This window comes from Crinia signifera, chromosome 1 (genome assembly GCF_055691185.1).
Source record: "Crinia signifera chromosome 1, ASM5569118v1, whole genome shotgun sequence".
NCBI lineage: Eukaryota > Metazoa > Chordata > Amphibia > Anura > Myobatrachidae > Crinia > Crinia signifera.
In genome coordinates this window covers 419,787,965-419,811,284 of record NC_139217.1, presented here as the reverse complement: position 1 = coordinate 419,811,284, position 23,320 = coordinate 419,787,965, and the positions used below count along the sequence as shown (strand labels likewise).

The following is a 23,320-nucleotide window of genomic DNA, read 5'->3' as shown; positions in this document are numbered from 1 at the left end:
ATAGAAACGTAATTTAATTTAAAGAGTCAAGCGCCTGTTATACCCTCACTAATTTCACTACTGCCTGAATTGCTAGTACTTGAAATGAACCGTAATGTAAGTAGAAGTGAGTGAAACAGCGTACCGCTATGGTCTCAGTGCTCTCCATACGGCCAATATCTCCTTTGTGTGCATCTGGTTAAAATCGCAGAAAATCAATTACCAGCACACAGCTGCTTAACAAAACCCTCAAATACTTTTTCTAGTCTCTATGGGTATTTCTTGATAGCTTGTAGCAACATCAATTTTCTGCACTTGAAAAGATGTATGAGAGTTGTGCTGAATTCGGAATAGACAAGAATATGTAATTGTATTTATTGTTGCCTCCTGAATGGTTGTCGGTATAAAGCGTGGCTCCTGTTTTTAAAGATAATGCAGTGAAAGGATAATATATTAATAATAATAAAAATAACAGTCAGTAGGTTGATGCGTAAACTGTGTATTTTATTTGCAAACACAAGCCATAAGCATACAGAGGCCCCAATTACACAGAAGCTGCAGGTGTCCTCAAAAAAGTTTGCACTAGATAAAGGGAGAAGTGGATTGCGGCCTGTTCTAAAGAGACAAAGGGATGGAGAGATGAGCTTGCTGCATTCATTAAAGGGCACAGCCTTCCTCTTCATATACAAAATGCTTTCATTTTCCCACCTGGGGTGTTGGAGATTGGACCTTAGATAGTAGTATTTTATAGTTTTTTTTTTATTAATGTGCACTCAATGGCCCTTATTCTGGTTCACTCGTGGAGGCAAATTCCTTCCCACATGGACAAAACCATGTGCACTTCAAGGGGGGGGGTCAGATGTAACGTGTAGAGAGATTCAGATTTGGGTGAGTTATTTTGTTTCTGTGCAGGAAAAATACTGACTGCTTTATTTTTACACTGCAAAATAGATCTCACTCTGAAGCAAAACCTCACCCAAATCTAATTGTCTCTGCACCAGTTACATCTGCCCCACCTGTAGTGCACATGGTTTTGTCCATTTTAGAAGGAATTTGCCTTTGCAAGTAAACCAGAATAAATTAGTTTTGTTGTACATTAAAAATGGTCTGATCTTCCATAGTTTTATGGTGGAGGCCGTGGCAATATTCTCATTTATCCGTAGTTAATATTCCGTAAAACAAGCACTTACCTTGCATCCTGTGAAAGGTTCCGTGTTAGTAGCAGCCATATGCTTTATATAGCATTCACCTGCTGGCTAGTCACATGGCACAAGCAGAGAAGTGTGTTCATTGGCTGTTTGTGTGTGGTGTCTATGCTGTACATTCAGATTGACAATACCATATACAGTATGCTCTTCAGTTTTGCATATAGGGTCACAGTTGCATACTGAGACATTCCCCGAAAAACGGAAGTGGCGTTTTCGCCGCCACTCCTGTAACCACCCCAAATGCTCCTGACTGTTAATCGCTTTGTGTATAATTCCTCTCTATGACTTCCATTGCAAGCACAGCTGCCAAACACTTTGGGTTTGTGGCCATGTCTGAATTAGGCCCCTAGCCTGCAATTTGGACTACAAGCCCTCACTGAACTTAGCCCAAGCCCTATTACCACCCAGTTATTATCTTCCAGCCACAAGTGGACTGAACTGCATGTGCTCCGCTATGGAGCATGCACAGTGCAATAAAATCACTCCATCCACAAAATGACTCACGTCAGAGCACTTATTGTTCATTTTAATCCAGTATCAATGGGGAGTCCAAAGCCACAAACAAAAACTGGTTCTAAATCATTAAAAAGGAGTATTTTTTTAATTTATGTTATGGATGCTTTAATTTTTACTAAAAGTTAGAAATGAACCTGCTGGTGCCGTCTATTTAGTCTGCACATTTAATATTTCAGTAGACCTATCAAACATGGCTTCCAAATCTGCTATGCTCTGTAGAGGAACAATGAACTGTAGAATGCCAGGGAAATGGAAGCGTGAAATAAAGGGATTGTCAGCCAGAGAAGCTGCTGTGAAGTACTTGACACTCTTCGAGTGGTGCTGTGCATTCTGTGGCGAGATGTCTGCCATGAGAATGATTATCCTGTTAATGCACATAGAGAATACTTGCTTCTGCTCTAGAAAAGGCCCCGTGGTGTGATGTGAAGGAGTGAGTCAGCGGAAAAAGAATTGCGTTAGTATTAAAGTTTATTGTTCTATAGCTTCAAAACTGTTCCAAATATGTTAAATATTACCGGGACAGGGCTAGAAAAACTAAGCTAAGCTATAACGGTTTTCATAGTTTATTAGAAATCATGGTTTTACAGATAAAATAGTCATTTGGGTGCATACGGTTTAGCTTTCCCTCCTCTTTGTTTTTCCATACACCGTTTTGACCCAGGCTCAAATAGAACAAAGCTAAATAGAATTATACTGAGCGCAATAACCTTGAATATAGTCCCAGCTGCTATCTCCAAGGGATACTCAACCCTTGGTGAATAGAAAGACAAAGAAAGAAAAAAATAGACAGCGCTATGGGACTATATTTAAAACATGAAACAAATTTTATTAATACAACACAGTTTACTTCATATAAAAATTCTGGTCATGTATGACACAATATCACCGGCCGGTGTAAAATAAAAAGAATTTATATCACTCTCCTTCTGACACCAAATGGTTAATTAATTTCAGGTAGTTCTGCACACGTGAGCATATCAGTCAGTTCTCACAGTCCTTTTAGTGCAATCGGAACTGGGTTAATATTTATATTGAGACTTGATATAAACAACAATTTTTCTGCTCCTCAGAGCCCGTGCAGTTGCAGTTGTTAGTATAGCAGGTAATCAGCTGTTTTAAGCAGGAGCTTTGGTTAGTGCGTTAGTAGCATAGGAATAATAGTGCACGCGGTGCAGATCATAAGCAGTAAGGTTATACTTGCTCTTTTAAAGCTGAGTGGCACAGTCCCTTCTGGCTACCAGGAGCGGGTCCCCGGCTGCTAGCGCTTCCCAAATAATGCAGCCTTCTCTGGGATTCCTCGGCTCCGGTTTGTGGGTCTCCGGCCGTGATCCGTCGGTGCGTGATGACGTAACCTGATGACGCGTTTCTCCGCCTTGAGGAAGCCGCCGATTACCCGACAAGGCGGAGAAACGCGTCATCAGGTTACGTCATCACGCACCGACGGATCACGGCCGGAGACCCACAAACCGGAGCCGAGGAATCCCAGAGAAGGCTGCATTATTTGGGAAGCGCTAGCAGCCGGGGACCCGCTCCTGGTAGCCAGAAGGGACTGTGCCACTCAGCTTTAAAAGAGCAAGTATAACCTTACTGCTTATGATCTGCACCGCGTGCACTATTATTCCTATGCTACTAACGCACTAACCAAAGCTCCTGCTTAAAACAGCTGATTACCTGCTATACTAACAACTGCAACTGCACGGGCTCTGAGGAGCAGAAAAATTGTTGTTTATATCAAGTCTCAATATAAATATTAACCCAGTTCCGATTGCACTAAAAGGACTGTGAGAACTGACTGATATGCTCACGTGTGCAGAACTACCTGAAATTAATTAACCATTGGGTGTCAGAAGGAGAGTGATATAAATTCTTTTTATTTTACACCGGCCGGTGATATTGTGTCATACATGACCAGAATTTTTATATGAAGTAAACTGTGTTGTATTAATAAAATTTGTTTCATGTTTTAAATATAGTCCCATAGCGCTGTCTATTTTTTTCTTTCTTTGTCAAATAGAACAAGCTTGCGGGTTCTCCGCTTTAGCCTCAAGTACCACCAACAGGTCACTGCGGATCTCTATAATCATGTCAAACGTACCGCTGTTTGAATTTAAGTTCATGCATCCAAGGCGTTCATGTGTCAAATACTTTTTACATTCTCATAGTCTGTGCCGATATTTGTGCCATGAACGACAGCATTGAAGGGTTTCTTTTAAAAAAAAAAAACATATCTGTTTCGTTGGAAATGGACGCTGATTGTCAAATTCACGGCCGGTTTTATCAATCTCTGGGCATTTTCGCCGATCCACAGACTTTCCGACACTCAGGAGCCAGAAAATTGAATTCCATCTGTCGGTGTGCTGTCGGACCAGATGAAAGCGTCCCGGGATTACGACTGCTGGGATGTTCCAATAGTCGGAATCCCGGATTGGAATACCCACCTCAATCCGTTAAAGTTGCTTGTTTAGCCTCCAAGGGAAAACCTATTACAAACTTACTCCAGGATGCAGCGGACAGACCCATTTTCTTTGCAAAACGTTCTTCTTTATTACATTGGTTGCCTGATGTTTTGACCAAATCTAATATTATATTATTCTAAAAACCTACAGAGCTAATTTCTGCTGTAATTATATTTAAAAAAAATAATAATTAATAAATAATTAAACAATGATATAGGATTTATATGTGCAGGGGCCCTTCTGATTATTGACTTTATATTTTTCCTGTTCTTTATCATGATCACATATATTGTACATACAGTAAATATAAAACATGCCCTCTTTACCTTGGGTTCCCTGCAGTTCATGGATTTCTTTCCCATTTGATCATCTTGGCTGCGGGCACTGATACAGATGAGTCCACATACATCTAGCCTCCTTGCACGTTAAACTGCACTTGTAGTCACGCTACGTAACATTCCATTTGTATGCCGATGCAGGCACCGTTGCACACAGAATCTAGCATGTAGCATATCATTTTCAGGAGCACTCTGCTCCTGCATCTTATTGCCATAGTGATGGTAATAAGGTCTTCTAATGCTAAAACAGAGTTGCACAGGACCTGTTCCCTCACATCAGCCATCGCCCGCTGCATGGCGTATTGAGGCAAGATGAACAGTATGAGGAAAGATCTGTATATATGAAAAATTGTTGTCTTAAAACAAATTCTATAAATTAAATTATACGCTTAGTACCATAGAAGATAAGTATTCCAGGATCACGTATGGGTGTACGGTGCCAGAAAAACTGAAATGGAGATCATAGACTGTGGACCACTGAATATAGACTGAGTATCCCTTCTACAATATACTCGGGACCAGAAGCATACTGGATAACTGATTATTCAGTATTTCGGAATATTTTTATAGCTTGCATGCCCCATTCTGACGTAGCCCTCCGCCACCTGCTGCAGCTCCCCCGATGGCCCCAGCAGCTGCCCCCAGCTCCCCCCAATCTCTGACCATCTCCCTGAAGTGGAGATGGGCAGGGAAAGTGCCTGTTGGCAGGGACGCGCGTGCGTGTGAGATACTCACACATCCCCATCAGATGGAGCGCCTCTTTGTCGGCGCTCCATCTGTATTTCAATTAGGTATCTTGAGGACGGAACCCATGTGTTAACACAAAATGCATTTATGTTGTATAAACACATCAAACACATGAAATATACACAAATACATTTTATTTGTGCATGAAAGAAGGTTTCAAACAGGAAACAAAGTTTTTGTATTATCTCAGGCACTAGAATTGAATGCTATGAAATCATTTTATTGTACATATTTGGTGCCAGTTACATATCATGTCCCCGGTAGTGCCAGTTACAGATGTCCCCTGTAGTGCTACAGTGGAATAATTTGGATAACCTATATCTGGATAAGGGATATACTCAACCTGTGTATATATGTATAATACAAGTAACTTGTACAGGAATGCATGACCCAATCCCATGTTCTGCAGCATCCTTGTTCTGAACTTCCAATCCACTTTTGAAGGCCTTTTCTGCATCTGAAAAGAAAGGATCAGTATCTTGCCCTGTTAGATATAGTGGATGAGATCAATACCTTAATGGCATTGTCTTGGGTCTCACTGCCTGGAACAAAACCTACCTGTTCTGTGTGTAATGAGCTTTGGCAGATATGGCTTCAGATAGTTGGCATGTTGACAATTAGGAGAGAAATATGTCGATAGCTACAGTTTGGAAGAACCTCGCTTTAAGCCTCTAGACTAGGGACTAGCCTGGCTAATGTAGCCTCTTAAGACAACTCATTAAAAACTAACATTAGCAGCATAAGTTAGCTGGATTCAATTAGCTGCATAAATTGCAGCGTAAGGAAAAGTGCTTGTGTTCGTAGCTTTGGACTTTTATGCTTGGAGATATTCAATTAAAAACACATTTCCACGCCTGGTACAATGGTTGCTATAGATTCTGGGATAAGTACTCGGGGCTATGGGTTTGTGGCACCCATTATAAGAGAATAAGCCTTGTTTACTGGCAATTTCTGTGGCAATCCAGGCATCCATCTGAGGGAAACCCTCTGGCAAGATATTGGAATTTCTTCTGTTGCCGTGAATGAAATTCCAAATACATAATTTACACGCTTGTACCGATAATTAAACTTTCTACCAGATCAGAATCCGCTTTATTGGCTAGGTACAAAAATAGACATGGAGGAGGGGGGGTGTCAACAAAATGACATGGGATATATTGGAATTGACATTGAATTGCATTGAGATGGGTCTGGCGTGCTAGGCTTTGATCAGCAGGTGGACTGCTTGGGGAAAAAACTGTTCATGATTCTAGACCACTTAACTGGGATGGACCTGTAACGTCATCCAGATATTAGCATTTAAAACAAGGGATGGTTAGGGTGAAGTCTGCCGTCTCCTATTTTCTTTGTGCGCATCTTGGCTCTGGAAAGGTGGACAGTGGGGAGCTCAGCCTCAACAATCTTTTCAGCCAAACCTTACCACCCTTTGCAGCCTACTTTTTTCTCTTTCGCTGGAGGCTCCATGCCATACTCTAATCTAAGGGCTTAGCACGTACTGGACAATTGAGGAGTAGAAGAGGAGCAACAGTTTCTGAGGGACATTGAACTTCCTAATTTGCCTCAGGAAGAACAGCCTGTGCTGTGCCTTCTTGATGATGGCATCAGTGTTGGTCCCCCATTTGAGATCCTGGGAGATTAAGGCCCCCAGGAACTTGAAGGATTCCACCAGCAACAGCTCACTGTTGGCAATCGTGAGTGGAGACATGACAGCTGGCTTTATCCTAAAGTCCACTACCATCTCTACAGTCTTGCGATGGTGTAGGTCAAGGTTGTTCCTGTCAAACCATGAAGCCCACCGGCCTACTGTGCATCTGTATGCATTCTCATCCCCTCCGATGATGGTGGTATCATCCAGAAATTTAATGATTTTTTCCTATTGGTCTACTGAGATGCAGTCATTGGTATACATCGAGAAAAGCAAGGGAGAGAGGATGCATCTTTGGTGGACCCCCGTGCTAATAGTGCGCACACCCGATGAGAATTTCCCAGTTCTCAGTACCTGTCTCCTGTCCAACAGCAGGTCCACAATCCAGGAGCAGGTAGATTCTGGGTCTTCTAGATGGAGAAGCTTGGGCAGGAGGATGCTGCATACAATAGTGTTAAATGCTGTTGTTAAAATTAATAAACATGACCCATGCATAGGGCCTGGGATGTCAAGATGCTGCAGGATATAGTGCAGCTCCAGGTTCACTGTGTCTTCAACACTAAACAAACTGGTCTAGAAGGGGGCAGGTTACCTCTTTCAGGTGGTTCAACACCAGTCGCTCAAACACTTTCATGACCACGGACGTCAGAGCAATCGGCCTGCAATTATTTAGGTCCTTAACGGTTGGGGACCAGGACAATTGTGGAACATTTGAAGTGGGAGGGGACCTTGCACAACTCCAGTGAGGTAATAAATATTCTGGTAAAGATGGGGGCAATCTGCGCAGCCCAGAACTTCAATGCAGTGGACACCATCCGGGCCAGTGGCTTTCCTGGGTTTAACCCTCCTGAACATTACCTCTGCCTCATCTTGACCCACCTGTAAGGGATGGGAGTAATAGCCAGGATATGGTGATGGGTTAACATAACTGCATGGTCTGCTGAGGCAGGGTGGCTCCTTCTCAAACCTGCCGTAGAAGATATTCAATTTATCTGCTCAGTTCATGACAGTTAGGGGGGATGATTTCTTAAAGGTGGTTATGGAATGCAGACCCCAGACAGACACCGGATCATTAGTTAAAAGGTCATTTGTCAGCTTGTCAGAGAACTGCCTTTTAGCCAACTTGATTTGTCAGGGAGTTTCTGCTCTATTTGTACAGATCCCTGTTCCGGCTGTTGTAGGCTCCTCTTTGGCCCGGTGGAGCTACCAGAAAATATTTGGCCCGGTGGAGCTACCAGAAAATAAGAAGTGACTTTTATAATTTATAACTTGCAGTTCAATTTATCACTTCTCTTTTCTGCCAGCATTTAGGAAATAGATAGATAGCCATATGAGCTGCTTGCTGTTGTCTTAATGTTGATTGAATGTATTAGCAGCAGGCTATGTATCCTGGAGTCAGAGATGTGGCAGAGTGAACAGCAGATGGTAGTATAGTCTAACAGTTGTTCTCTGCTGTAGGGGTGAAAGCTTCACTCGCGCTGCCAACTTGGTTGAGTTATAACAGCATAAACTCTCCAGAGAAACATATCTAATAAAATATCCATTGACAAGGAGGGGAGTTTCCAGTGAGTACTGTAGTAAAAAGTCTTAGCACAGTAATAAAATATTAATATTCACATTTTTGAATGAAAGCATGTTTTATAAGAAATGTGCATGTTTGATGTTACTGTATGTCAAAACTATAATAAATAACTATTCAGATCGTCCTAATATAAAATATGAACTACTATACAACTCAAAGTAGCAAGCTACTATATAATGTCAACTTCCTATGTCGTATAGCGTTGATATAACAAAAGCAGTAATGAATGAAGTACTTTGAATAAATGCAAACAAATAATACCCCTTTCACATCGCAAATGCCAGGTCGCAACCTGGATTTAAACAGTGGTCCTACCTGGAATTTGTACACAGATGGTGCCTCACAGCACTGAGGTCATGCATTCTATTCCCACCATTGCCCTAGCAGAGTTTATATATTCTCCCAGTACTCGCGTGGGTTTCCTCCGGGTACTCCGGTTTCCTCCCACATTCCAAAAATATACTGGTAGGCTAATTGACTTCCAACAAAAAATGAATCCCAGAATGTCTGTGTGTGCGTGTACATGTGGTAGGGAATATAGATTGTATGTTCCACTGGGGCAGGGACTGATGTGAATATTTAAATATGCTCTGTAAAGCGCTGTGTAATGTGTGTGCGCTATATAAGAAACTGTGAATAATAATTAGGTCAACATGCATTGGGTTGATCAGTGAAGGTTGACACATTAAGTAGGTCGACATGGCTAAGGTTGACTGGGTTGGATAATGCCAAGGTGGACACTCAAAAGGTCGACATGAAGTGTTCACGGGGTTTTTTTTTGAGCCGAGATGTGCCGACAGGCAGTATTTCATGCCCTACCATCCACTAGGGCGAGGTGGGAGAATAAAAGCATTGCGAGCGATGCAAGGGGCTGCGGTTCACTTCCAACTGTGTCCATGTCGACTGAGTCGACATTCGGGTCAAAAAATGGAGAAAAAACCCATGTGGACCTTGTCCCATGTGGACCTTGTCCCATGTGGACCTTGTCCCATGTCGACCTAGACAACTGTCGACCTTGTCCCATGTCGACCTAGACAACTGTCGACCTTCACCCATATCTACCTAGAGCCCTGTCGACCTAGTTGCCTATCGACCCAACGGTGTCGACCTAATGACTGTCGACCTAAGTCGGGTCGACAATACGATCCGTACCCCATTCAAAGGTGAAAACCCAGCATTTGGTGATGTCCATGGGTTCCAGGCTTCAGGCTGTTTTTGCCCACTAAGGATTCTTGTCAAAGTGTTAAAAATGAACATTTTATTTTTGCTTTATGTTCATTAGTTTAATTACATTTGAGAAACTATAAATAGAGAACTGTGCATAAAATGGTTGTAATTCCTAAATGTTTCATTCTTTATTTTTTGTTCAATCTCTTAAAATAAATCTGAACTTCAGTTATGCCTCCATTGTTTAATTTTGAAATCTGTTGTGGTGAGCCAAGATTAGGAAAATTGTGTCAGTGGTCAAAAGATATATCGACCTTGCTGAATATTTATTCATGGCAAATACTTTCAAGGTACAAATGCAGCACATGCATAAAAGTGATGCAATATCAAAATATTTGTCTTCCATGATGCAAAATAAATTTTTGTGGTGAAATGCACGAATGTGGATGATGGTTTTTCTACTGCGCATGCATCTGAGTCGCACCGTACGAGCATTCTGATTGCACAGAGAAGCAGTACAGACTCCCGTGCATGCAACAACAAATTGTATAGATGGTATATGGGCCTTCTTGGGATGTATCTGGTACTGTAGGTAAAAAAGGGGGTGGCAAAACCGGCACATGCTGAAGTAGCATCCTATGGGGGTGTCATAGGCATGTCAGCCAAAGCAACTTTGTAGATCTAAAACCTGGGTGCCGGACGGCTCCCCGACAGTCAGGATTCCGACAGTCATTACTCCGACGTCGGAATCCCGACTGCTCCCTCGTGGGGGTCCACGACTCCCATAGAGGGAGAATAAAATAGGTGGCGAGCGCAGCGAGCCTGCAAGGGGCTTCATTGCGCTCCCCACGCTGTGCAGTCGGGATTCTGACGTCTGACAAATGACTGTCGAGATCCCGACTGTCGGGTAAATATACCACACCCCTAAAACCTAGTTCATCTAAAGATGCACCAATTGACAATGCAGCTTCTCATGGTGCTGTCAATGATGCTGCCAGTCCTTGCTCATTTATAATGTACTCCTGGATGTATGCAGGTTAAGGGTTTCTTGCAACATAATTGTAGAGTCATTTAACAAAGAAATCGTGCGCGAAAATGTATTATAAAACACAGAAAAATCAAAACAGTTCATTCAAATATAATCAAAATTGCACACGCTGAATTGAAAATATATATGGTAAAATAAAATGGCTGCTCCCAATAGCAATCTGGAAATTGCTTATAAAGACAATATGAAAGTATATAAATCTAAAAATATAAATATACAGAAGGGAGCACCAAAAGACTGATCAGATAGCAATAAAGTATTTATTAGTATATAATATACTGTAGACAATATATTAAAACTGAATGATTAAAATAGTCACATACAGTATAAAGGAATATAAACTGTTGCACTTCTCAAAAATTGCTGGAAATAATAACAATGTCCAATGTACTGTGCTCCACCTCTGTTGAAATGTCAATTGAACTATTTAAGGTATATTTAGATTCTCACCCTTTTGTGGTTTTGTAGCTGTGGGTTCAAACTGAAGATAACTATTCCAATTTGGATTAGTAGTAATAGCCGGACTGTGGTATAAAGTAACCATCCGTGTAGCTTAGGTCTATAGGTGGCTCCAGCTGATCACCGTAAATGGGCGTCACCATCTGATGGCTAGCCGCCTGTGGTTGGTAGCGGCGTCCACAAGCTTATTTAGTGCTTAATGTCATGGAACAGCGAAAAAGATACTAGCATGTAAAGAAGAGGCTACGAGGACAATTTGGCCCAATTAGGAATTTTCCGCTGGAAAAGAGACGTTTAAGGGGAGACACGCTTAACATGTATAAATATACCAGGGGCCAGCATAAGGAACTGTCTGGCACTCTATTTACTTTGACTGAGACTAGGACACATAAGCTTGCACTCAGACTAGAGGAGAGAAGATTTCGTACCCTTAGAAGGAGAGGCTTTTTTTTTTTATATATTCTTTATTTGTGGTTTTCAATTATAAGAAGAAAGCATTACAAATTTTGGAAAACATTTTCAAAGCACTTGTAACAATTTAAGACATTAAACATTAGCATTGCATCTTAAGTGTTGTTTCATGGTTTCACCATCATTTGTTGGAATATAGAAAACCTGTAGTACTTGTGATGGTTTATATGAACGGTTTATAATTTGCAATACATTTCTTAACTAGGTAAGGAATACAGTTATGAAAGAGGGGGGGGGGGAGTAAATGGTTGGTTTGATGGGAGGGGGGGGGTCTAGGGTTTTGGGGTCAAGGTAGAGATAGTAGTATGGACGAACTCGTCTGTACGTTTTAGTGTTTCACTAGCTTAGGGTTCACCCATTTCATGTCAGGATGTACCAGGGATGCTGAGAGAGGCACCAGGCACATGGCTTCTGTATGTGTTTGAGGACTGAAACTCAAGCCACGGTAGCCATGTGGCTACATAGTCGGAATGTCTGTCTAGTACCGAGAAGTAGACATCTTCCATAGCTCTGTAGAAATTAACTCTCTGGAACCACTCCCACATGGAAGGGATGGTGGTTGACCTCCAGTGTACTGGTACCACCGCCCTGGCTGCATTATTGAGATGTTTCAGGAGCGATTGTCTGTATTTGCTAAAGGGCATGGGGGAATGGGATAACAGCCAGAAGTCGAGCTTCTCTGGGGCTTGGAATCCTAGAATCTCTGACGAGATCTGTATCACGCTTTCCCAGAATTTCGCTATCTTTGGGCAGTCCCACCATATATGTACCAGTGTTCCTGTTTGGGCGTGGCATCTCCAACACATGGGTGAGACAGATGGGAAAAATTTATGTATCTGGGGTGGGCACCTGTACCATCTGGTTAGGAGCTTATATTGCGTTTCTACTACCTCTAGGCTGGATGAACAACGGGACATATTCTCACAATGTTTCTCCCAATTTATATGTATGCCTTTCTTGGAGAGATCCTCGTCCCAGGCCTTACAGAAGTTGGGGTATCAGTTGTATGTGCCTGTACTATGATTTTGTAGATGGTTGATACTGTGTGGCTTGGCTCCAGAGACTGCGTACACAACACCTCAAATGTGTAAGGTTTTTTTGTAAGAGTATGTGGGGCTCTCTGGGATTGAATAAAATGTCTTACTTGGAAGTAAAACCATAGATCTGTCTGTGGTAGTGTCTTGTCTTTCTTCAAATCGTTAAAGGGCTTGATCATACCTCCTGTTATCAAGTCTAGCGTCCTGAACAGCCCTTTCCGATACCACCTGCCCGCAGTGCCCCCCGAGGTCCCCGGTTCAAAGTCCGGGTTATTAATTATCGGAAGGAGTAGGGAGTCCTGTGATGTGAGCCCCAACTTATATCGCACTGATTTCCAAAGGTTCAAAGTTGGTCCTACTGTCGGGTGTGTAGAGTGTGCTATTTTGGGGAGCCAAGGGGTTGCTCCGAGTTCCAGTCCCGAGGAATATTTTTCAATTGCTACCCACTGTTTTTCTTTACTGTCGGGTCTCGTCCAGTCCATAATTCTATGTAGCGTAGTCGCCTGATGATATGCTAATAACCAAGGGAGTTGCTGGCCACCGTGTGCTTTCCTACGAAATAGGTATCTATGTTTGAATCTGGGCTTTTTGCCGCCCCACACGAATCTACTAATGGTCTTTTGCATTTCTGCAATGTATTTTGGCGGGAGTTTTAACGGGATAGTCTGGAATAAGTAGAGAAACCTAGGCAGCACATTCATTTTTATAATATTCATCCTTCCTATCCATGAGAACTTTTGGGATGCCCAGTTTGCTAGTTCCGTGCGCACTTTTTGTATTAAGGGTGTATAATTAATTTTCGTGGTCGTCTGAAGAGATGAGGGAATTAGTACTCCTAAGTATTTAATATGTGAGGGATGCCAAGTGAACGGGAATTGTCGGGCTAGGGATTCTACTGTGTCGAGTGGGAGTGTGATATTAAGGGCTGTAGATTTTGAGTAATTGATTTTAAAGTTGGTCAGTTTCCCGAATCGCGTGAATTCTTTTATGATGTTTGGGAGAGAGATCAAGGGTTTTGTGACGATTGCCAGCAGGTCGTCGGCGAAAAGCGCAAGTCTATGTTTCGATCCACCGATATCTAACCCACTGATATCAGGGTTGGTCCTGATGGCCCTAGCCAGGGCTTCCATGTATATCACGTACAGTAGAGGTGACAGCGGGCACCCCTGTCTGGTCCCGTTGGCAATCGTCACGGGGTCGGATAGCATGCCATTGACTCGTATTCGAGCCGTGGGTTGTTGGTATAATGCGAGTATTTTCCCTATGAACTGCTCTCCCACCCCTGCATGCCGGAGAGCTTCCCCCATAAACGACCAGTCTACTCTGTCAAACGCCTTTTCGGCATCCGTGGAGAGTAGCATACTCGGGGTCTTGGTTGCGTGTGCATGTGCTATCAGGTCAATAACTCTCGTTGTATTGTCCCTTGCTTCTCTCCCGCGTACGAATCCCACCTGGTCAGGGTGGACCAGGAGCGGGACTAGCTGAGATAGGCGGTTAGCTAGTAATTTTGCGTAGAGTTTAACGTCCACGTTGAGCAATGAAATTGGGCGGTAGCTGGAGGGGAGTGAAGGGTCTTTGCCTTCTTTTGGCAGGACTGTGATGTGAGCTTCGAGTGATTGGGCGGATAAAGGTGAGGTCTTAGATATCCCATTGCACGCTTTTGTGAGGAGTGGGATCAGGCGGTCTTGGAATGCTTTGTAATAGGTTATGGGGAAACCGTCCGGGCCCGGACTCTTTCCGGAGGGAGATGTCTTTATTGCCGAGCGTATTTCAGCTTCTGTGAAGGGGTCATTTAAGGTTGCTGTTAGATTATGGGGTAGTATGGGGTATTGTAAGTCATTCAAGTATGTTTTAATTGCGGTCTCATGGGCTACTTGATCTCGTGGGGGTCCCTGGGATGTTAGATTATAAAGACCTGTATAGTAGTCCTGGAAGATTTCTGCTATTTTGCTATTTTTATTATGGAGGGCACCTGAGGGGTCTTTCATCTCGGTGATGTATGTTTGCGATCTCTGTGTCCGCAGGGCCCTAGCCAGCTGCTTACCTGGTTTATTGCCCCATCTGAAATATCTATGGCGGCAACAGCGGAGAGCTCTGCGGGTGCCCTCGTTTAATAGGCTGTTTAGTGAGGCCCTGGCGTCTTGTAATTCCACGAGGATTTCTGGGGTCAGTGAGGTTTTGTGTAGGGATTCTAGTTTTTTGATTTTATCCAGTAGGGCCTCTTTACATTCCACCTTTTTCTTTTTGAGGTAAGATCCTATTTTAATACACCTACCCCGAATAACGCATTTGTGGGCTTCCCATAGTGTGACGGGTGATGTTTCGTCGTTTGAGTTTAATAATATGTAGTCATCTATTGCTTCCTCTATTTGTTTCCTACATTCATCATCGCGGAGAAATTGTTCGTTGAAACGCCATTGCCAGTGGCGTGCAGGGGGGTGTAGCAGTGACAGCTCTAATGTTATAGGGGCATGGTCTGAACCCACTATCTGTCCTATTGAGGTGTTGGTCATGAGGTCAAGAGATCTATGACTTAGGTAAAAGTAGTCTATGCGAGTATATGAGTTGTGTGGATGCGAGTAAAAGGTATAGTCGTGGTCTTTGGGGTGCATTAACCTCCATGTGTCTATGAGCTGGAAGTCGTGCATAAGCTTTTTGAATCGTCTTTGGTCGTTTAGTGAGGAGGAGGCCGAAGCGCTCGTTGAGTCTATTGCGGGTTCTACTACCCAGTTAAGATCGCCCCCTACCACCAGTACTCCTTCCATAACATTCTGAACTAACTCCAGCGCCATTTTCAAGGTGCGTAACTGGCCTTTGTTGGGGAGGTACAAATTTACGAACGTAAACACTTGATTGCGTATGGTGGTCTTTATACATAATCCTCGGCCATCCCATATTTGAATCACTGTCGTATCATTGAGGGGCGTGTTTTTGTCAAATAGGATCGCAACTCCCTTTGTTTTGGATTCTGAGTAATCGTTGAAGAAACCTGTGGGGTAATGTCTGGAATATAGTTTTGGGGCTTTTCCCTTCTTGAAGTGTCAATCTAGACCTTTTCTCAGGGATGTTGAGGCCCTTCGCGTTTAGCGAGACTAGTTTTAAAGCAGCCATATGGGTGTGGTTATGGGTTTTTCTGGTATCTGTGCGTGGTTACCTCTCCTTGATGGGGGTGTGGGAAGAATGGGGGGTTGGAGTAACTTAGGGGGGATAACAAAGAATTTCAAAAAGAACCCAAAGCATTCTGTTGAATGTAATTGGGTATCCTCTGCGTTTCTAGACCTGGGGATCCAGTAAGGGCCCATGGTCTCAAAGTGTACAGCAGAGCTTGGGGGAATGAGGGGAACCAAGGCTAACCACCTATATGAATAACCTATTAGTAACAAGGTAAATACTTACAACTTCTCTATCTAACAGTAGCTCTGCAAATTGCTAAGCGAGTTATTTCAACATGTCATGCATTAACGACCAGTCTTTGTGTTCATATGACTATATAAGACGGAACAAGCAAATAAGGGTGCATAGTCTATATTCACGTGTCTGTTGCAGTTGAGCCAGGATCTCGTTGTTGCCTGTGAGGTCTTTCGGCGTCTCCTGTCCCCGATGCGTCAGTCAGACGGTAGTCAGCTTTTTTCTATTGATTTTTCTTGACTTTTTGCCACCGCTCCCTACCGGGCTTGGGATGGGATGTAAGAGCCTCTGGATCCAGCCAGTTGGGCAGAAGCGGGGCAGGGATTCCTAGTGTGGCACAGAAGTCAGCCACTCCCGCTGGATCCTGTAGCACCTCTATTGTGCCTTTATGGTTTACTTGTATGCTTATAGGAAAGCCCCATCGGAACCTGATATCTTGTTTCTTTAATGCTTCTGTAATAGGTCGTAGCAGGCGCCTCTGCTGTAGTGTGGACCAGGATAGGTCTTGAAAGATTTGAATTTTCTGGCCATTGAAGTCTATCTCTTGGGTTCGTCTTGCCGCCTTAAGGACTTCTTCCTTGTCCTGATAGTAATGGAGCCGGCAGATTATATCCCTTGGTTGTTCTGAAGGTGCGCCTCTGGGGCGTAGGGCGCGGTGAGCTCTGTCAAACATGACCTGATATTCTGGATCGGAGTCCGTCAGCTGATTAAATATTTTCGTCAGGGCATGTTCCAGGTTAGGGGGTAGTACATCTTCTGGTATTCCCCTTATTCTTAAATTATTTCTTCTTCCCCTGTTATCGATATCCTCTAGTCTGCGGTTCATCTCTATCAGAGATTTGGATTGGCGTGCAACTAGATCGTGGAGATCGGAAAGCCTCGTGTCCACCTCCTCGCTCTGTTCTTCTAGCTGTTCCACTCTATTCGCAATGTGCGTGATGTCGGTTTTGAGAGCGGCGATGTGGACCTGCATTGAGTCCTGCAGCCTCTTCTCCGTGGAGAGTAGATCTTGTTGCATCTCCTGTCTGGTCGGGATTGCATTTAATTTGGATAGAATGGCTGATAATTCCAACTTTTCTGTGGTTGGTGTGGACTTTGTTTTGGAGGAATTCGGGGCCTCCGCACCCTCCATGGCAACAGCCGGGGTGGGGGGAAGTGAAGCGAGAGTATTTGGGTCTGTTGTGGTGGTTCCGAAGAGTGAACAGAAGGCTTTTGCTTGAGATGTCTTTGCAGAGGTTTGTGCTGGACCTTTATTGCGTCGTCGTTGAGACATGTGGGTGAGAGCTACATGAATCTGGGTTCTCCGTCACCTTGTGTTATGTCATGTTGTAACAGTGGTTTGGCGCTTGGTCCCCTCAGCGTGTCTGGCTTAGTTCATTTCGGGGTCAGGTGCTTGGGTCGTCCGCGAACTGGGTAGTTTTTCAGTGGGGGATTTGATTCCTATCCTGTGGGCCTGACGGGACCATATATTTTTGGTCAGTGTGTGAGCTAGGTCTGGTTTGTGCAGCCTCCAGGTGTGAGGCCAGTATTATTAATTGAATTGTTCCCGGCTGTCTTCCAAAGCTCCACTAGGGTGGTGTTGGTCCCTTTATTTGCATAGGCTATTGCTTGCATTGTAAGCACTTAAGCCAGCAGTAAGCCCCTTCCCCTCTGTATGGCTGGAGAGGCCTTTGGTGTTTGATTAGGGCTGCTTAAGAAATATAGGTATCTCCCCTTGCTTAATTGTAACTCATCCACTGAGCATCTGCATTTGTATATGCTGGAATAGCTTGCGAGTGAGCTTATGCTGCTCACTCACCAAACGTGGGGAGACAGCTGGGGGGGCCTGGGATAATTCTGGTGGCCCGGCAGCTATGGTGTGCCTCCGGCCTGGCGCTTTGATGTAATCTCTGTCACTGACTGCTGCGCCTGTGGCCGTATGCCGTCAGCGTCTGCAGCCGCGTCTCGTCCAGCGGCGCGTGCGGTGTCACAGGACGCTTACCGCCGCGCGAGTCTCGTGCGGTGTCCCCCGGTGTGCGGCACCCCTCACCTGTGATCGGGCGAGCGTCACTGCTTCCAGGAGAGCTCCAGGCGCCAGCGTCTCCCGCGCCGAAATCGAGGTCCCGGCTCCGGGTCTCCGACAGGCCGCAACCCGCGAGAGCCCTTAAAAGAGCTCCCCGGCTCCGCGGACAAAGTCAGATGCCCCTGGTGCTCTGGGTAAGTTGTGGATGTCTCTCTTGGAGAGATTAATGCTCTTAAAACGTGGCTTTTAATAGAATTATGTGGGAGCTCAGATCAGGCACGTCTTCTCCCTTCTGTAGCCAAGCCACGCCCCCAGGAGAGGCTTTTTTTTTTTTTTTTTTTACGGTTAAGGCTGGAACTCTCTTCCAAAGGAGGTGGTGTCCTCAGACACAATAAATACCTTTAAAATAAGGATGGACAAACATGTATTAGAAAAAAACTTTGAAGGGTACAAGCAATAAGCATAATTTGCCCAAATTTTAACCAGATGATAATAATTATTCAAATGGGGATCTAACATCTAGATCTTACATGTCCAATCTACCGCCCTCCTGCTGTTGTGAAACTACAATTCCCATCATGCCTTGCCACATTTTTGCTCTTAGGGAATGCAAAAACTATGGCAAGGCATGCTGGGATGTGTAGTTTCACAACAGCTGGAGGGCCGCAGGCTGGACATGCCTGATCTAGACCTTACCCTTTAACGGGTCCTAAAAAAGGTTGAACTTAATGGACCTACATCTTTTTTCAACCTAAACAACTATATAACTACTAGTAAGCCCGCTCAAATGTGAATATGTGAGAAAGAGATGTGGTTTCACGCTCTGCCAGCAGATGGCAGTGTGTCTGAGACTCACGGACACTAGACATATATAGATGATGTAATCTCTGATAGGCCTGCCACTTAGCCCTACCAGTTGGGTGGATCGTTAGGTGGACAGTATCTAAGTTGACAGTCAAATGGTCCACTATTGGTCGACAGGCAGGAGTTCCAACACATTTATTAGTTCGATATAGAGAAAGGTTGACATGAGCTGTTTTTTTTTTGCTGACATGGACACCGTATCAGCGTAACGCGTCCCCTCACATGGCTCCCCGTGCTTCGAGTACACTATTATAGTCTGCCTCTTTGCCCACTGGAATAGTAAAGCATGAACAAGTCTGTTTAAAAAAAATAATGCTAAAACCATGTTGACCTTTTTCCATGTCGACCTATTATTTGTGTCAAACTTTTTCATGTGTTGACTTTCTGCCTGTTTACCAATAGTGGTTGACCTTTTGAATGTCCACCGAATGACCACATACCCCCCTCTCAGTTCCCATGCTAGTGTCATCCTGAATTACTGGCCTGTGTGTAAAATCAGCCACAGATGTGATATAATTGCTTCATATGTATAGTCATTATTCATAAATCCCCCCCCCCCCCCCTTATCCCAGAACCCTTTGGTACCTGTAAAATATTATTCAGTACTGTACAAAGTTGCACCGATCGTCCAAGTGAATGATTTCGCCCTCCAAAGAAATCTGACAGAACTGCGGGTTTCCCCGGTTAATATTAGCAGTTGATTATCTTCCAAAGTTCCCTAAGAAAGTTCTGTTTAGTAAAAATGTCTAAAAGATGACTAAAAGCCAGCATAAATTAGTTTAATTTGTTTCTTGTCAGGCAACATTATCATTGCAAAAACATGATTAAGTCCAACTGGGAATATGGTTTCTGATTCTCATTTGGCCGCTGATTAACACAAAATGTGCAGGATAAACATTCCCAGTTTTTAGACATGTCACAGTAATGAATTACTTCTAGTCTCTCTTGCAGTTACTATAGCTTGGTTTCCCAGACGCTTCACAAATATTTGCCGTGTGGTGGCTGAAAACTCCCTCACTTGCCTCAAGCAGCTTTTCTCCACAGATCTCTTCCGTTTCCAGTTCCCATGAAGTTCTAGATCCCCCCCCCCCTCCCGCCAATGGCACACAGTCAGTTTTCACACCTGCCAGAGCGAGAACAGATACTACCCTAACATGAACCTCTAAAAGATGAGCAAAACATCGTCAGCCAAATAAAATACAGGATAGAAAAATTCTATGCATGTGTGGCCATCTATCACATTGGTTTGTCTAATCATTGGAGAATGCATGGGCTGGGCACCTGGATAAATAAATAGTAAATACTGCTAGTGATGCATGGTAATGTACTAGATGAATAACTGTAGATAATACACCTTTGTCCTGTGTAGTATAAGGTAACATATTGTGTGTATAATTCAAGTGCACAGTCTGGAAACTGAACCTTAGGGGAGTAGACGAGGGCCCACCTGTGATTTCTCCTGGGCCCCTGTGGTTTAGTTCAGCCCTGGCTGCATTGCATTTATGCATGTTTCATATATATTCTTTATCTACTCTAATTATGAGAAAATCTAATTTACATGTCTTCTGTTTTATTGAGTGTTTCAAACCAGTTACATTATTTTTAGAGATTTCTATAAAGATTTTGGAAATTAAGCTTTAATCAAAAGAAATCGCAGAAAGCAAATAATTAGCTGCTTTTCACACATTTATCTGGTGATTTTGCAGATACATTTTGTTTTTTAATAGATGCTAGTTTGTCATATACATTGTCATGTACAGTACATTTGGACATCACCATTAACTCTACAGCTGAGTACACACTAAACAGTGTATACTCCATGGAACATTGCACATTGCAGACGACGGGGAACCGATGCAGGGAGCAACGTCATGATGGGGGCAGCCATGCTACTGACTGCTCTTGTAAGTGAGGTCTTCTGTCAGCCCTACTGTAGGACCGACGGCATGTAGTGCCCACACACTGGTCGATTTTGAATGATTTGACATTCCGATCCATTGTAATCAAGCAAACCGATCAAAATATAATTTAGTGTGTAACCAGCTTAAGACCATACATTTTGTTTTTAGAAGTTTGTGAGACGGGGGGGGGGGGGGGGACAATTACTAAATGGAGGCTTTTGCAAGCTGCCCACACATTTAACCCCAAAATTGAAAATGACAATGATATTGAAAACAAAACACTATACATTTTGGGGTTAAACACACCAACAAGCAACTAGTAAGATTACCACAAAAGGCTCATGATAGTTGTCTAGTAGTGTTGATTACATTGATTTCTGCTGCTGGTGTCCCTTTATTCTCTATTTTTACAGTTATTGGCTTGGTTAAAACCGGTTTGTGGATGGTTTACACATTATAAAATAACATGAAAATAGCAGGATGCCGAGTTGCACTTAAGTCCATTTTAATGTTTTTTTATTGTGTGTTTCCGCATGCTCCAGAGCCAAGCGCACACCTCTACGTGTATTCATATTCACACTTTTAGTGATTGTGTGTAGACAAAACTGTAGGCAATTCAGATGCATACAAGTCTGCATGTGTGCGAATATCCACATAAGTTCTGTGCACCGGGGGACCTGACACAGATGTGGTTGGAGATGCAATCGCTACTGCTTAGGGAAGCAGCATTGATAGCACTAATATGTTAATACAGCAGGAGGCATCTTCCATTAGTGATCCGAACACATGTCTGATCATCTGCAACTCCATCGCCAACTGCATGACCCATGCAGCCACCTCTGGTCCTACTAAGAGGCCAGGAAATCTTCATCCTCCGATGTAGATCTTGACTCCATTACGACGGTGACACGCTTCCATTTGGGAAAATGGTGGCAGTCCCTGCACCCAAACAGCGTTAGATGGGCAATTACTGACACTGATGCGCCACACAAACATTGGGACCTTATGTAGTTGGGATTAAATAACCTGTGGGAGGGGCCAACACATGTATAGGTGGGTAGAATTCGCATCACAGAGACCACCATTTCAGCCTAAAGCATACCAATAACCACCATACATACATACACTGATATACCTAGTACAGTACAGTGAACACCATATGGTATATTTACAATCCCAATGACTGCCATACATCACAGTCAGCAAACAAAAACTATGCGTACAATTCCATAAGCATCTTGATAAACTGTCCTGAAAAAGTTATTTATATTCACTATTATTATTTATCTAAAGCCATCTCTTAGTGGAATTATGGAGGAGTGACACATTTAAACTGTAATGGCATATACATATATTTTTCTGGCTGTGTTTTTACTCATTACTAATGTCTTAGGGGTAGATTTACATGTTGCCAATAGCAACCAATCATTTCAAACGGTACTTGTTTCCTAGCACGGCCACGCCGATTTACATCGGGGTGGTCGTGTCGGAAAAATCGTGTCGATCGCATCGCATGCGATTTGGTCGCATGCGATGCGATCGACGCGACCGACCGATTTTCGACCCGATTTTTTTATTGAATGAAATGTAAATCGGGTCCCTGGGACCCGATTTTACATTGGATTCAATGTAAAATATTCCCAACCCCCCCAAATTTAACGCCGTAAACCCCACCCCACGATAGACGCCAACCCGAAGCGTGGCGAGCGCAGCGACCCCGCGAGGGGCGGCGGTGCGCGTCCTCCGACCTTTTCATTCCCCTACTATCCACGTCGGCGTGGAGTTGAGAATAGAATAGTGTGGCGAGCGCACCGAGCCCGAAGCGTGGCGAGCGCAGCGAGCCCCGCGAGGGGACGCGTATACCTGTGAAGTTATACGCGTCCCCGCGCGGGGCTCGCTGCGCTCGCCACGCTTCGGGCTCGGTGCGCTCGCCACACTATTCTATTCTCAACTCCACGCCGACGTGGATAGTAGGGGAATGAAAAGGTCGGAGGACGCGCACCGCCGCCCCTCGCGGGCTCGCTGCGCTCGCCACGCTTCGGGTTGGCGTCTATCGTGGGGTGACGACGGGGACATCTATAATGTGAAATGGGTCATATTGGCCCATTTCACATTTTTCACATTTTCTCACTATTTCAATGTTAAAAAATATTTTAACATTGAAGCCTATGGAAAAATCGGGGGCATCGCGTCGGGACCAATGTTAATGGTCCCGACCGACGCGATGCCCCCGATATTTTACCTTTCCCTACACGATTTCAATGTTAAAATATTTTTTAACATTGAAGCCTATGGGAAGATCGGGGGCGTCGCGTCGGGACCAATGTTAATGGTCCCGACCGACGCGATGCCCCCGATATTGTGTCCTAGCCGGCCAAATGGACCTGATTTCAAAGGAAATCGGGTCCATCGTATGGATCGTGTACCTTAACTTAAAGGTACACGATCCATACGATTGTGGCCGTGCTAGGAAACAAGTACCTTTCAAACTA

The 23,320-nt window shown here is 43.9% G+C and overlaps 1 protein-coding gene across 2 annotated transcripts in view; it reads left to right on the top strand.

Annotated features, from left to right (window-relative positions):
- Positions 1-23,320, top strand: part of ATG10 (autophagy related 10) — a 138,094-nt gene that overhangs the window by 107,242 nt on the left and 7,532 nt on the right. The gene's annotated exons all lie outside the window — the stretch shown is intronic.